The sequence below is a fragment of the Amaranthus tricolor genome, chromosome 4 (genome assembly GCF_026212465.1).
Source record: "Amaranthus tricolor cultivar Red isolate AtriRed21 chromosome 4, ASM2621246v1, whole genome shotgun sequence".
NCBI lineage: Eukaryota > Viridiplantae > Streptophyta > Magnoliopsida > Caryophyllales > Amaranthaceae > Amaranthus > Amaranthus tricolor.
This window is the reverse complement of record NC_080050.1, coordinates 21,686,052-21,700,688: the sequence shown is the minus strand read 5'-3', so window position 1 is coordinate 21,700,688 and position 14,637 is coordinate 21,686,052.

Below are 14,637 nucleotides of genomic sequence, written 5' to 3'. Positions count from 1 at the left end.
CAATATTTTAAAGAAAATATATTAGGGTCGGCCCAATTAGAGACGGTTTCTAAAGAGACCATCTCTCACAAGAATTTAAAATGGACTGAAATCGAGTAGGCAATTGCTTCTTCTAGTTTTAAATATTCTAACTACATTTCTATTTTTCACGCTCAATACATAATTTTATTCTTAAATCTCTTTAATTTTATATATAAAAAATTCTTAAAAATTAATAAAATGAAAATATATGCATCAAGACGTATCAAAAAAGTTACATTTGACTATATTTTACATTATATATAGAGAATTATATATCCAATAGGATCAGTTTATGAACACAATTAGCCGTAGAACCTACTCCTTCCTATTCATAGAAAATGGGACATTTAGTTTTTCACGCTATCCAATGTACTTATTGAATGCTTAATATTCTTTATAATGTATAATGAAACATTTTAAAAAGTGGATATTAATTTACTTTGGATTAAGATGAATCAAATAAGATCTCACTTAACTATGTTTTAATTTATTAATTAAAAAAAATAAAAAATCAAATGTAATAAGTAAATAGTATAAAAAAGTAAATATCACATTTTCAATGAATGTGAGGGAGTATTTAATTCAAGAGAAAGTAATGAAGTACAACAATACTACTTCCTCTGTTTTTTTTTGTTTTTATCTTTGCACAGTTCTCTTTATACTTTAATATCTTTAAATATATATAATAACAAATTATAAAAATACATAATAAAAAAATATACATTAAGACAAATCTAACGAAATTTAATATAGATATATTTTATGTTGTAATTATGTGTCAAAAACATTGATTAAATTTCTCTCTCAGGTAGAATATTCCAAATGGAAAGAATATTAGAGAACCAAATGCACTAATTTAATTCTTAATATCTCTAATTACGTAAAATAAAAAATTATAAAAATTTTATATTTATTCAATATTTTCCGAATTATACTTCGTCCGTTCTAATTTACTTGCAACATTTGTTTTTTCACGCAGTCCAATGCACTAATTTAATTCTTAATATCTCTAATTACGTATAATAAAAAATTATAAAAATTTTATATTTATAATCTTTGTAATGAGACGAATCAAATAAGATTTCACTTGATTATGTTTTAACTTATAAATTAAAAACTAATTACAAATTAAAAGTGATGAATGAATAATATCTTTTTGCTAATGTTGCAACTAATATAGAACGGAACAAGTATTTAGGGAGTATTTATTTTAAAGGATTGTGTTACTCCTACTATCTTTCCCTCTCCTATCTTCCCTTTATGCAATTCCTTTATCTGTAACCCCACTATTTTCCAGTTTTCTCCTTAACTCAAGCACCAACAATGGTGGATTTGCAACCCATCTCCATTCAACACAATAATAATAAAACCTCTGAAGCATTAAACTCATTTTCTTCTAATTCTCCAACTTCTCCTCTCCCTCCTTATTTACCCCATCTTCTCTACCATCCTCCAACATCAAACCCTCCAATCCACTTTCATGAACCCGTGATCAATCATCCTCAGATCTCCTATTATTACTATTACTGCCCTTTTTCATATTGGTTTCCTTCTTCTAATCATTTTTATGGTCTTCAACCCGCCACAAATTTTCAACTTCCACACATGGATGTTCCTGTTTCCGTACCCGTTTCTGTCATCAATACTCCATACGACGTCGTCCACCTTCAGTCACCGCCTGTGAAGAAGTATGTCAATGATTATCATTACAAGAAGAAGGGAAACTGGTATAAGGGTAAATCGAATAAGAAGCATTCATGGAAACCCAAAGTTAGAACCAAACCCGATAAAAAAGAGTTAGCTTTGAAATCGGATCATCCGACTGGATCCGGTTCCGGGTCTGACGATTCTACTGCTCATCCACCTTCACTACCATGTAGTGGCCATTTGGCAAAGTGTACTTCTGTGATGGTCAAAAACATTCCAAATTCTCTGAGGTCTTTTTATATTCCATGTTTTTATTGCTTTCTTTCTCATTAAATTCCGCCTCTTATATAATAAATGCAATAAATACTGCATAAAAATGCAACTAATCAAATTCATGCAAAAATAGTAAAGTCATATGTTCAATTTTGGGTATTTTATAATTTTATTTATATTTATATATATTAATATTTATATTGTTGAATTAATGGTAACAGTAGAAGATCATTGATGAATATGTTGGACCACCATTGCCGGATAGTGAATGGAGGTTATAAGGATAATAAAAGCACAAACCCTTGCCCTTCTCAATATGATTTCCTTTATCTCCCCTTTGATTTCAGGTGCGTGTGACATTAAATAATTAATAAAATTTAATAAGGTTTAATTTAAATCTAGAAGGTAAATTTTTGAAGTATAATTATTATGAATGAACAGGCAACAACAGAATCTAGGGTATGCTTTTGTTAATTTTACTACTGAAGAAGGAGCTTTAAAATTTCGTTCTTGTTGGAATGGGAAAGGGTGGGAAGGTTCTCACAAAGTCTGCCAAATTAGTCCAGCAAAGTTGCAAGTAAAGTCACTTTCTTAATACTTTTTAATTAAAAAGATCAGATGATTTTAATGTGATGCAAATTGATTAGTTCTAATTAATGGTGATGTGTTTGAAAAATAAATGTAGGGTTTGGAGAAGATGAAGAGACATTTTGAGGGTTCTTCATTCTATTGCAAGTCGGAGGAATATCTACCAGTAGAATTCTCACCGCCTCGTAATGGTTTGAATGGTGTTGGTTGCAAGATGATGACTATTGGTAAATGGTTTCGTAAACCCATGTTTAGTTGGAGGGTTAAGTCTAAGAGTGTTGTCATTCCACCTCGTCTAAGGGACTGATCGATCATAAGTCACATATAGTTTGTATGTTGTGTCTTAAAACTATCTTGCATGCATTGTTGTAGACTTGTAGTTGTATATCAGTGTCTTCTTATGTTTTAAGACAATGGCCTGTGTTTTAATTCTCCCCATGGTTCAGATTTGAAATTAACTTGGCCAAGGGGTGAAATAGAAACATGGTTTTATGTCCATGTCTGAGTTGTTTAGATTTGTAGATGTAATCAAGTTTGTGGTAGATGTGTTGTGTAATGCTCATCATTGCTTTTTATCAATCAAAGCTTATTTCTATTGCTTCAACTGTTAATTGTTAGAAAGATTAAACCCTAATGCATGTCAGTCTTTGCCTTATGGATTTTGGTTGAATGCTTGTCTATGGTATGTAGACTTCTTGTGTTGTCAATCTGTAATCATATTTGTGTTGTGATGTTCTTATTTTGGATCAAGGTGGATGTTAGGGAGCCTTCTGATGTTTTCACCTTAATTTTAATCAAACATACTGCCCAATGTCCTATTATGAGAAAGCACCATATAACTTGATTAGTTTCAGCACATAAATTTAAATGAACAAAATAAAAATATTTTTTTGATTTTTAATAGTTATTATACTTTTTTTTTTCACGTAAAACGAATTAAATAACACTTGACTATGTTTTATACTATATATAGAGAAACATATATTAAATAATATTAATCTATAAATAATAGTTGTTATAGGTAAGAAACTGTAACAATAATTTGAAGGGCAAATTTAGCTGAATTGGGTTTTGACTTTTTAAAAAATGGTGTAGTACTTTGTATAACTTCCTAAGATATGAGCATAGTGAATGTTCGAGAAAAGCAAAAATGTGGATTGTTTAGGCGAATTTGGTTGCTCCTTTTTGGTTTTCTTTTGCAGTTTTCTAATTGTATGCTATCTTGTTCAGGCTTTCCAGGTACTATGAACTTTGGTTTGAACTTTGTCTTTTAGTCTTTTACGCTGTTCTATGCTTCCATGTTTTGGACTTACTTCTTCTGTACTAATTTACTCGTAATATTGGATATAATTGCACTATTTACTTATCTTTTTTAATTTGTAATTAACTTATAATTTATATGTTAAAACTTAAAATATAGTCAAGTGAGATCTTATTTGATTCGTCTCGATGCAAAGATTATTAATATTATTTTTTTTACAATTTTTTATTATACATAATTATAGATATTAAGGATTAAATTAGTATATTAGATTATGTGAAAAAACAAATATTGTAAGTATTTTGAAATAGAAAAAGTTGTAAGTATGGCAATTTGCATATCCCAAATCTGAATTCACAGCCCCAGTAAACTGCATGCGGCTGCTATTTCTATAATTAACTTGTCCAGTTTTGCTTCGTTAGTATTTCCACCGGCAGTAAAAATTCCTATTTCTTGGAAAATGCTTTTAAATGCTGTCTTCTTTGGCTGCCAATATTTATAAAAATTGGAGGAGCTGGAAATACTCGGTAAAATACTTCATTTTGCAAGGCTTTTAGCGTTATTTTTTATTTTTGTTATTTTGCGTGCATGTAATATTAATTATTCATGCAATTGAAATTTTACTTTTAAGTACTTTTAATATTCAATGATTTTTGAACTTGAAATAAGTGATGGAGGACACCTAGATAAATAAACGTCTGTCACTAATTGACTTGTTCATATTTTGTATTGTTTTATTTAATTTATTTCCAAAATATATCACATAATTATGATAAATAATTATTCCCTTTTTAACTATGTGATTAATACAAATTAGGTGATATTAATTAATTTGTTCATTTTTTACTAATTGATATTAGCCTTAATAGTATTCGAGTATATGTATTAATTAAATTAATGTATTCTATCCCAGTTTATAACTTACAAACAATTAGAAATAATCTTTCTTATTAAATGGTTTGATTAAATTAATGTATTTCATCTATATACTTGTGGACAATTACTCCCTCCGTTCTTTTTTATCTTTCACTTTGGCTTTTTACACATATTAAGAAAGATAGAATATTTGGGTTGTAGTGGGTATTATTTTAATTAAATAGTAATGTGAAGTAATGATTATAGTGGAAGTATGAGGTTGTAGTGGGTATTATTTTAATTAAATAGTAGTGTGAAATATTGATTGTATTGAAAGTATGAGAGAAAAAATAATTATAAATAAAAGAAAAGGGGTACATTAAAAGAAAATGAGGAGTTTTAATGGGTAAAAGTGGGATAAAAACTTTTTAAAAATAGAAAGTATTCTAACATGGAAGAACTTTTGAAACTATCCGTTATAGTAATGTGGAAGATAAAAAAAGAACGAAAGTAGTATATATTTTCATACTCCATTATTTTTTAATTTGTTCTTAAAAAAGCTATGATATCTTTTGTCAAAATGTAGTTATATAAAATGTCATCTAATTTCATACTCCATTGTATTTCATCTATATAAAGTCAATTTTTTTTATAGGAAGTGAATAATAGTGTTTGAATTATTACAATAAAACGATATATATCTTCTATACTACTATTAGTATCGAAACTTGTAAAGTGCATAAAGCTTTAGTATGTAAGTATATATATAAATATAAAGTTTTAATAAAGTCGCAATGACATATAATTGATTTTAAATTATAAAATTTCATATTTAATAGATAGAGTATATTGAAATATATTTGCTTTTAATGAAAGAAAATTAACTTGTTAATAGAAACTTTACTAATAAGCAATTAATAACACTTTCGAAGCTTTGACGAATATATATATATATATATATATATATATATATATATATATATATATATATATATATATATATATATATATATATATTCATAGGATTTTTTAGCCAAGTAAAATAAAATAATAATAAAATATAATATAAAAATTTGTGCAACACATAAAATTTTTTTAAAAAGAATTGACGGTTGAATTGAAGTAGCCAACATGTTTAATTTAATCTCGAAAATATATATATATATATATATATATATATATATATATATATATATATATATATATATATATATATATATATATATATATATATATATATATATATATATATATATAGGTTAGTTTTTAGTGTTTTTGGTATTAAAAATTTATGTGAAATAGTTTTATGTTATAATTTAATCAAATTAACAATTTCTATTCCATAAATATATCTAATAAAAATATTTACCTAATTAACAACCCCATTAACATGAAATAATTAACCAATAAGAGCTAATTTCAAATTGAATATTAAACAAATTGATTACTATGTTAGGTAAATTTTAATAAATATACTCAATCAATATTATTATTTTTACCTTATTTGGATCACCCAATGCTTGAAAATTTTGGCTGCTTTTTTCTTTGAAAATATTCAAATTATTTAGTTTTGATAGATGATATATTCCATATTAAAATTTTGTTTCTTAAAATGGTAAATTAGTTAGAAAATAAAAGAATATAGTTGTTCAATCTAGAGGGCTCTGTAAGCAGATCATTTGTTTCTTTTTAAGTTTTTTATTAAATTGTAGATGATTTTTTAAATAATAATTGTCGTTTGATTTACAACCCCATTTTTGATAAGTCATGCTTTGTTTAAAATCACAAATTCTTACGGAATACAGTCTCTTTGAGAGATTGTTTTTTATGGACCGGCCCAAATTAAAAAAAAAGAAAAAAAAATGAAATTATTTAATTATGGCAGTTTCCAATGTAATTATGTCAGGTTATTTTATTTGAGAAATACAAACCCACACTAGTGGAAAAAAACATACCTGTTGCTAATCATTTAATGCGGTTTTTTGTATACGCAGCAATAAATACTGAAAAGAATTAGACAAAAGTAAAAAGACAACAAATGCTACGGTTTTAGGGTTGCCCACAGCATATGAGCATTCCGGACATATCAAATGTTGCGGTTTTAAGGAGCCCGTAGCATATAACTTTTCTTTAGAAATTGAACTGAATTTTATATTGCGGTTTTTTAAGGTTGCCCGCAGCATTTAGACCTTTTAAAAACGCGCCATTTAACGTTACAAAACCTTTGTTCTCATTCATTAAACCCTACTGTTTTCTTTAAGCAGGACTATTTCTCTTCAAGCTACAATCATCTTCTTCAAACCCAGAATGTTAAACCCACGAAATTTTCTATTGTTCTTGCTTTTCTTGTTCTTCTTCATCGTCTGCTGGTTCTTGTTCTTCTTCAAGTTACAAAAACTTTGTTATCATCGGCTTGCTGTTCTTGTTCGTTATCATTAATTTTGTAACTAATAATTAACACCTGCTGCTTCTTGTTCTTTATTATTTCTTGCAATTCAAATTCTTGCTCTTCTTACTCTTCTTCATCATCTGCCGCTTACCCATTGTTGTTGCTCTTCTTAAACCCACGAAATTTGGGCTTAGTTCTTGATCTTTTTCAAGGTATAATTTTTTAAAGCTTAGTTCTCAAACCCATTGTTGTTCAAGCTTCATTAATTGTGTTTTAGGGCTTAGTTTTTTTATACTAATTTTTTATTCATTGTACACAACCCAAAACCTACGAAAATTCAAGGTATAATTTTCAATTTGATTTTGTAAATTAGGTTTAAATTTATCATAATTTATGAATATGTATGTAGTTGTTGTTTTTAAGTTTTAAATTTATCATATATTTCATGTTTTGTTATATTTTTAAGTAATTTCTTCATTTTATTTATTAATGTGTATGTAGTTGTGGTTTTTAAGTTTTAAATTTATCATAATTTTTTTATAGTTTGTAAATTAGGTTTAATTAGGGTTGTTTATGGTTAAATTTGTTATTATAAGGGTTAATTAAGGTTAAAACAATTTATTAGAATATACATATTTTTTGAACAATTTATAGATTATGATGGTTTATTATTAATATTGTAAATCAGGGTTAAATGAATGACTATTACTTAATTTTGTGGTTAATTAGAGTTCGTTAAGTATATATGTTAAAAGTTGTTATTAATTTTATTTTGAATTAATTAATCACACTAATTAGGATGACAAAGGATCGTTCTTGGATGTATGGAAGCATTGAATCGTCAGAATTTATTGATGGTGTATTAGAATTTTGTAGTATTGCGGTTGAACATCAAGTTCGGACGGGGGAGTTGGTTTTTATTGCCCATGTGTCACTTGTGGCAATGTATCAAAGGTAGATAGTGTTCTAGGGAGCACATACTTCGACGTGGGTTTAGGCCTCAATATCATGTTTGGGTTTGGCATGGTGAGGAGAGAGTTTACAAAGAGAAAAGTGTTGTTGAGGAACTCAGCAATGTGGCCGATGTCAATAAGGATGTATTAGATCGTGTTGATGGGTATGAGACAGATGAAGAGAATGTCGATGAGGATGTGGATTGTGTTGATGAGATGATGGAGGGAGTCGAGGATGAGTTAGGAAAACGTCCTCGTGTTTTTGACTTGTTGACAGTGGCTTCTCAAAAGCCTTTGTACCATGGATGTACAAATTTCACCAAACTAATAGCAGTGTTGACAATTTTCAACATTAAGTCAAAGTTCAATTGGAGTGATGCTAGTTTCACAAAATTAAATTGCGATTTTAAGGGTTTTTAAGCTTTTTTCGTACATTCGCGCATAAAGTAGCTCAAACTTGATTTGTTTTGCATGAAATTTGGTATATATTATTGTGTTGAAGTGGTTAGAATTGTAAATCATAGTTATATTCTTAAAATTACTTGGTAAGTTGCAATTTTAAGGTTTTCAAAGCTTTTTTGGCACATTCGCGCATAAAAGTAGCTCAAACTTGGTTTGTTTTGCACGAGACTTTGCACACAACACTATTTGGTATATATATTATTGTGTTGAAGTGGTTAGAATTGAATTTACGTTACTATGTTCTAATATATTTCTATTCATACTCATTCAGGTACTCATCTACAATGCAACTTTTTAGAGACGAAATTGTCCCCGAGATTGAGACCTCGGATATGAGCATCATAGTTATGACACTGAAGAGGACCAAATTGTTGGATACGAGCGTATGGCTGAAGACGCTCTACCACTGAACAATGATTATGACATTGAAGACGTCCTACCAACGGATGCTTCCATTACCACTAAGAAAAGAAAAGGGCGAGGTACTACGAAAAACCTCAAAGTCACAGAACTCATGCATTTGGAATACAATTCATTGGGTCAACCCTGTGGAAAACGGCGTAGGCAATATGGAAAACGAGTAGGCCTATGTATCCGCAAGATTTCGATATTGTACGCATGTAACGAGGTTCCAGAGGGTTTGAAGAACTCTTTATAGGATGATACATGGTAAGCAACTTTACTATTTTTATTCATTTAGTTTCATTTTAAAATTAATTTAATTGACATTAATAATTATAATTTTTCTTTTATAGAATTTTTTTCACATCGAGAACGATGAGGAGAAGAGTGTGTTTCTTTCAGCTGTTGCTGAAAGTTCCAGAGATTTCAAATCCAAGCTAGTAACTGGCTGGATCACGAAGAAGCGTGCCCGTAAGACCAAAAAGGTCAAAACAGAAAACAAAGGTGGAGATCAAGCACTTTCAAAGATGCCCTATGAAATATGGGGTCACATATCGAAGAATGAATGGGAGATTTTTGTTGCCAAAAGAACAACTCCCATTGAAGTTGTAAGTATTCCATATTATATTATAGCTTTTGATTTAAATTTACTTCTTTTGATTCAATCATTAAATTAATATATGACATTTGATTTCTATTGATTAATTAGGAAAAGCATGGTAAAGCTTCTGAATTAGCAACCAAAAAAAGTTTTACAATCGCTTGGGCCCAAAAACGTACGATGAGGCCCGAAAAGAGTGGGTGGATGCGGGTTTATACCCCAAAATAAAGTCCGGCCACGACCTCATCTACGACCACCTCTGCATCCGTGAATACTCCTGCTAGAGATCGGGTGCGAGATTGGTATTATGGACTTCATTCCCGAGATGCAAGTGGTAAATTTACCATTACTGATCCTGGAACGAAGAAGGTTGCTGATGCTGTGGTGAGTTTTGAAATTATTAAGTATATTCTTGATTTATTTTGTATTTTTTTGGCTTTGATTTACTTTTTATTTGAACAAATGGGCTAGAAGAAACAAGAAGCTACGGGGGAGTTCACCCCAAGAGGCAATGTTGATGCATTGCATATGGTCTTAGGGACAGACCATAGAGGGCGGGTAGTCGGAAAAGGAGGCGTCTGTGTGGGGTTAAAGAAGGCATTTGGCAAAGAGTGTGTTGCTACTCAATGCAGAACGATGCGTCGATGCCACCTGATGAAGTAGCAACCCTCAGAGCAGAAATTACGAAGGACGTTCTCGCCAAAGTGGCATTCATGTTGCAGAAGATGGGAGCACCCACTGTAGACTTGGCAAAGAGGCAATGTTGATGCATTGCATATGGTCTTAGGGACAGACCATAGAGGGCGGGTAGTCGGAAAAGGAGGCGTCTGTGTGGGGTTAAAGAAGGCATTTGGCAAAGAGTGTGTTGCTACTCAATGCAGAACGATGCGTCGATGCCACCTGATGAAGTAGCAACCCTCAGAGCAGAAATTACGAAGGACGTTCTCGCCAAAGTGGCATTCATGTTGCAGAAGATGGGAGCACCCACTGTAGACTTGGCAAATCTGATTGTCGAGGATCAGCAAAGTCAACATGTGGATTCTAAGTTTTCGGCCAAGCCAACACCCCAGCCCATTCCCACCGTAGCACCCCAGCCCATTACTACCCCCGAAGGGCAAAATCCTACACCGGAGACCATGAATTCCGTTGCTCAAAATCCGGAGCCAACTCCCGAGCCAGTGGTAAAGGTACATAGTTTTTTAATAATTAAGCATTTATTAATTTAAATTGCAACGTGTTTTAATATTTTATTATGATGCTTATTACACTAAAAGACACAATTTTTAGAAGGCGACTCCTTGTTCTCTTTTGCTGCCTCGGTTAGGTGTTGCTAGTGATGGCGACTTAACTGAGGTTGCATTTGGTGTGGCACAACCAACCAAAGAGGGCCAAATAGTGCATTCCATGCCTGTTACAAGTGGCCACATCAGTGTGACCATAGAAACTATTCTAAAGGGGTTTGAAGATTTCTCACTCCCGGTTCCAATACCAGAATGGAGCCTTGAGAAACTATCAGATGCCCTAGGTAGTTTCGTCACATGGCCATATGCTTGGATCCGATTCACTACCATGATAATAATAATTTGTATCTTATTTATTATTTTTTAATTGCATGCTTACACTAATTTAATTGTATAAATTGAAATAGCAAAAGAGTCCAAAGGGCTCTAGGAGAGAGATTAGTTCCTCATCAAAGGTGTCGACTGGGTCAAAGTCGATGGCAATCACTCCAATTTTGACTGATGTGGAGCTAAAAGATCTCTCTCAAGATTGCAAATAACTGCACACATGTGCATCTCGCATGCATGAGGAGGACCCAATCGTTCTAACTCTGCAGAAGGAACAATTCTGCTTTGTTGAGAGCCCTTTTATAATTACTGGTCCTAGTGACATTGGGCAATTTTTGAGAGGAGAAATATTGAATGTAGCACTTATCCATGTCTACATGAGGTGATGTTCATTATCTTACAATTTAGGCATTATTGTTTAACTGTTTTAATAACCAAATTACTGACAAAATTTTCTTATTCGTGAGTTTAGTGCGGCTTACGACGAGGTAAATTCTTGCGAACCTCCAATAATAATTGGATGGTTTTGTCCTGAGTCGATTTCGGGTATTAAAAGCGTAAATGATCCACATGACGTCAAATCATATATTGAGACTGCTTTGAAAAATTTCCTTGCATCTAAACACGCATTCATTCTGGCTCCATATATGGAAGAGTAAGTTTTATTTTGAAATTGAACTTATCTTTTGATTTTTAAGTTCACATAATCTCTAATTTGTTGGTTTTAAATTTGCGTTTGTAGTTTGCATTAGATACTTTTGGTCATATGTCCTTTGACGAATACTGTCCATGTCTTCGACTCATTACAAAAAGCTCAAAGCCCGCCTCGCAACACATAATTCAAAGCCTTGTTGAATGCGTAATTTTATAAATTTTACCAATTTCATTTAATTAAGTGTTATATATATAAATAGTGTTACATTAATATTATTACATACATTGATATATAAATAGTTATACTTTTCCCATGCGTTTCAGCACAATGAAGAAAGTGGGTGGAGAAATGGGATCTATATCCAGAGCCACATTTCCGTAATGGACAACAGTAAAGGTACACAACACTATTCGAAATACGTTTCATTTAAGTGTTTTTGGCATATTCGCGCATAAAGTAGCTCAAACATGGTTTGTTTTGCACGAAACTTGGCACACAACACTATTTGGTATATATTATTGGGTTGAAGTGGTCAGAATTGAAAATCATAGTCTTATACTAGAAATTACGTGCTAAGTTGTGTTTTTTAGGGTTTTTAAGCTTTTTTGGCACTTTCGCGCATAAAGTAGCTCAAACATGGTTTGTTTTGCACGAAACTTGGCACACAACACTATTTGGTATATATTATTGTTTTGAAGTGTTTAGAATTGAAAATCGTAGTCATATACTAGAAATTACATGTGAAATTGCGATTTTAAGGATTTTAAAGCTTTTTAAGCACTTTCGCGCATAAAGTAGCTCAAACTTGGTTTGTTTTGCACGAAACTTGGCACACAACACTATTTGGTATATATTATTGTGTTGAAATGGTTAGAATTGAAAATCATAGTCATATGCTAGAAATTACGTGCTAAGTTGCGATTTTAAGGGTTTTTATGCTTTTTTGGCACTTTCGCACATAAAGTAGCTCAGTCTTGGTTTGTTTTGTACGAAACTTGGCACACAACACTATTTGGTATATATTATTGTGTTGAGGTGGTTAGAATTGAAAATCATAGTCGTATGCTATAAATTACATGCTAAGTTGCGATTTTAAGGTTTTTTTAAGTGTTTTTGGAATTAACATCTATTTTCTCTTAGTGCTTTCGACAAGATTATAATATCGTTGATTGCGGCTACTATACTCTCAAATACATGGACGATATCTTACAATCCGTGAAGGAGGTTGGAGTCGAAAATATTGATGCCGTAAGTATTTGTTACGTTCTTAAATTATAATATTATATATTTACTATTGGTAAAATCTAATGTTTATGTATCATTTAATTTAATATTATATTATAGGTTTTATATGATACTCCAAGTGAACACACCCTTTAAGAGATGGGGAATTGCGCGAATTGAAAGACAAGATTGCCGCGTATCTTGCTAATTTTTGTTCTTGGTAAATAATGTAATTAGTTTAGATTTAGGACTTTAAGTTTTATATGTACATATTATTATATGTATGATCGAGAGTGTATATATATATTAATTGGTGATTATTGGTGATAATTGGTACATTAATTATTGTTTGTATATATACATTGTACATTAATTATTGTTTGTACATCAATCATTGGATTATTTATTAATACTAAACGAAAAATGCAAAAAAAAAAAAAAAAACTATGCTATATGTTGCGATTCTCCCAAAACCACAGTATATAGAGTATTTTTGATTTAAAAAAAAAGATTATATGCTGCAGTTTTGTGTGAACCGCATTATATAGTGTTACAATATATGTTGCAGTTCCTATAAAATCGCAACATATATTCTTTTTTTGTGCTGCGGGTTAAATAGGCCATCTGCTGCTACCAATTATGCTTGTACCACTTATGCTTGGGGTTTACAGCAGCATATTATGGCCAAAAAACCGCAGCAAATGAGGTTTTTTCCACTAGTGCCATTGATTTGTCCCCTTGTAATATGCGTCATTTCCCCTACCAAAAAACTGTAATCATCATTTTTTAAAAAAACCTTACATATTTAGAAAATCTTCCATTTCAGTTTCAATCAACCATTTGAGTTGCCATTTCACTTTTCTTTCTTCCTCTCGTTTTCTTTCTCCTGTACACTCGTGCTTTTCGCCATTTTTATGAAGCAAAAACATAGTTTAGTTCCTTCATATGCAAACAGGTATGGTAAAATTTTAGTTTTTTTTTTTATTTCTTCGAATGTAAAGTTGGTTATTTTGTTGTTGTTAATTTTTTATTCGCCATTTTCAATTGTTTTATTCCATTAATAACCAAATTTCTCTTCTTTAATGAAATAAAATTCTAATTTTTTTGATTTTAGACATGGATGATGAACAAACCCTAGCATCTGCAATGAAAAATTTGAGAAGACCAGACTTATATTCCAGAACGAGTGGTGATGTTCAAGGTTCCAGCCCAAAACCCAAAATAAAGAAGGCTAAACAATGCTACGTCAAATTTGAAACAAATGAAGGATCATAAGTAAAATTTTGTTTTATATGTAAATTGAGTTTAGATCTGATCTAAATTGGCATTAGATCTATTGTAAATTGGGGGTTATGTTTTTTTTTTTTTTTTTTTCTTTTTTTTTTTTTTTAAAATTGGGATTATGCATGTTTATTGTAAGTTGGGATATATGATGAAGTTTAAGATGATAGATTTTATTTTGTAAATTGGGGGTTTTGTTTATTTTTTGTAAATCGAAACTTTATGTTACAGATTGGCTTTAATGTTATGTAAGTTGGCTTTTAATTCTATATAATGTGATATAATTTTGCTCTTAATATTATATAAGTTGTCATTTAATATAAGTTGACATTTAATATGTATTATTTAGCATTTAATATGTATTATTTTGCTCTTAAATTACCTTTTGGTGTTCTTGCCATCTTGCTTCTCTCGTTTCTTTTTTTGTTAGTTTTTGGTTTTCTTCTATTTTGTAGTT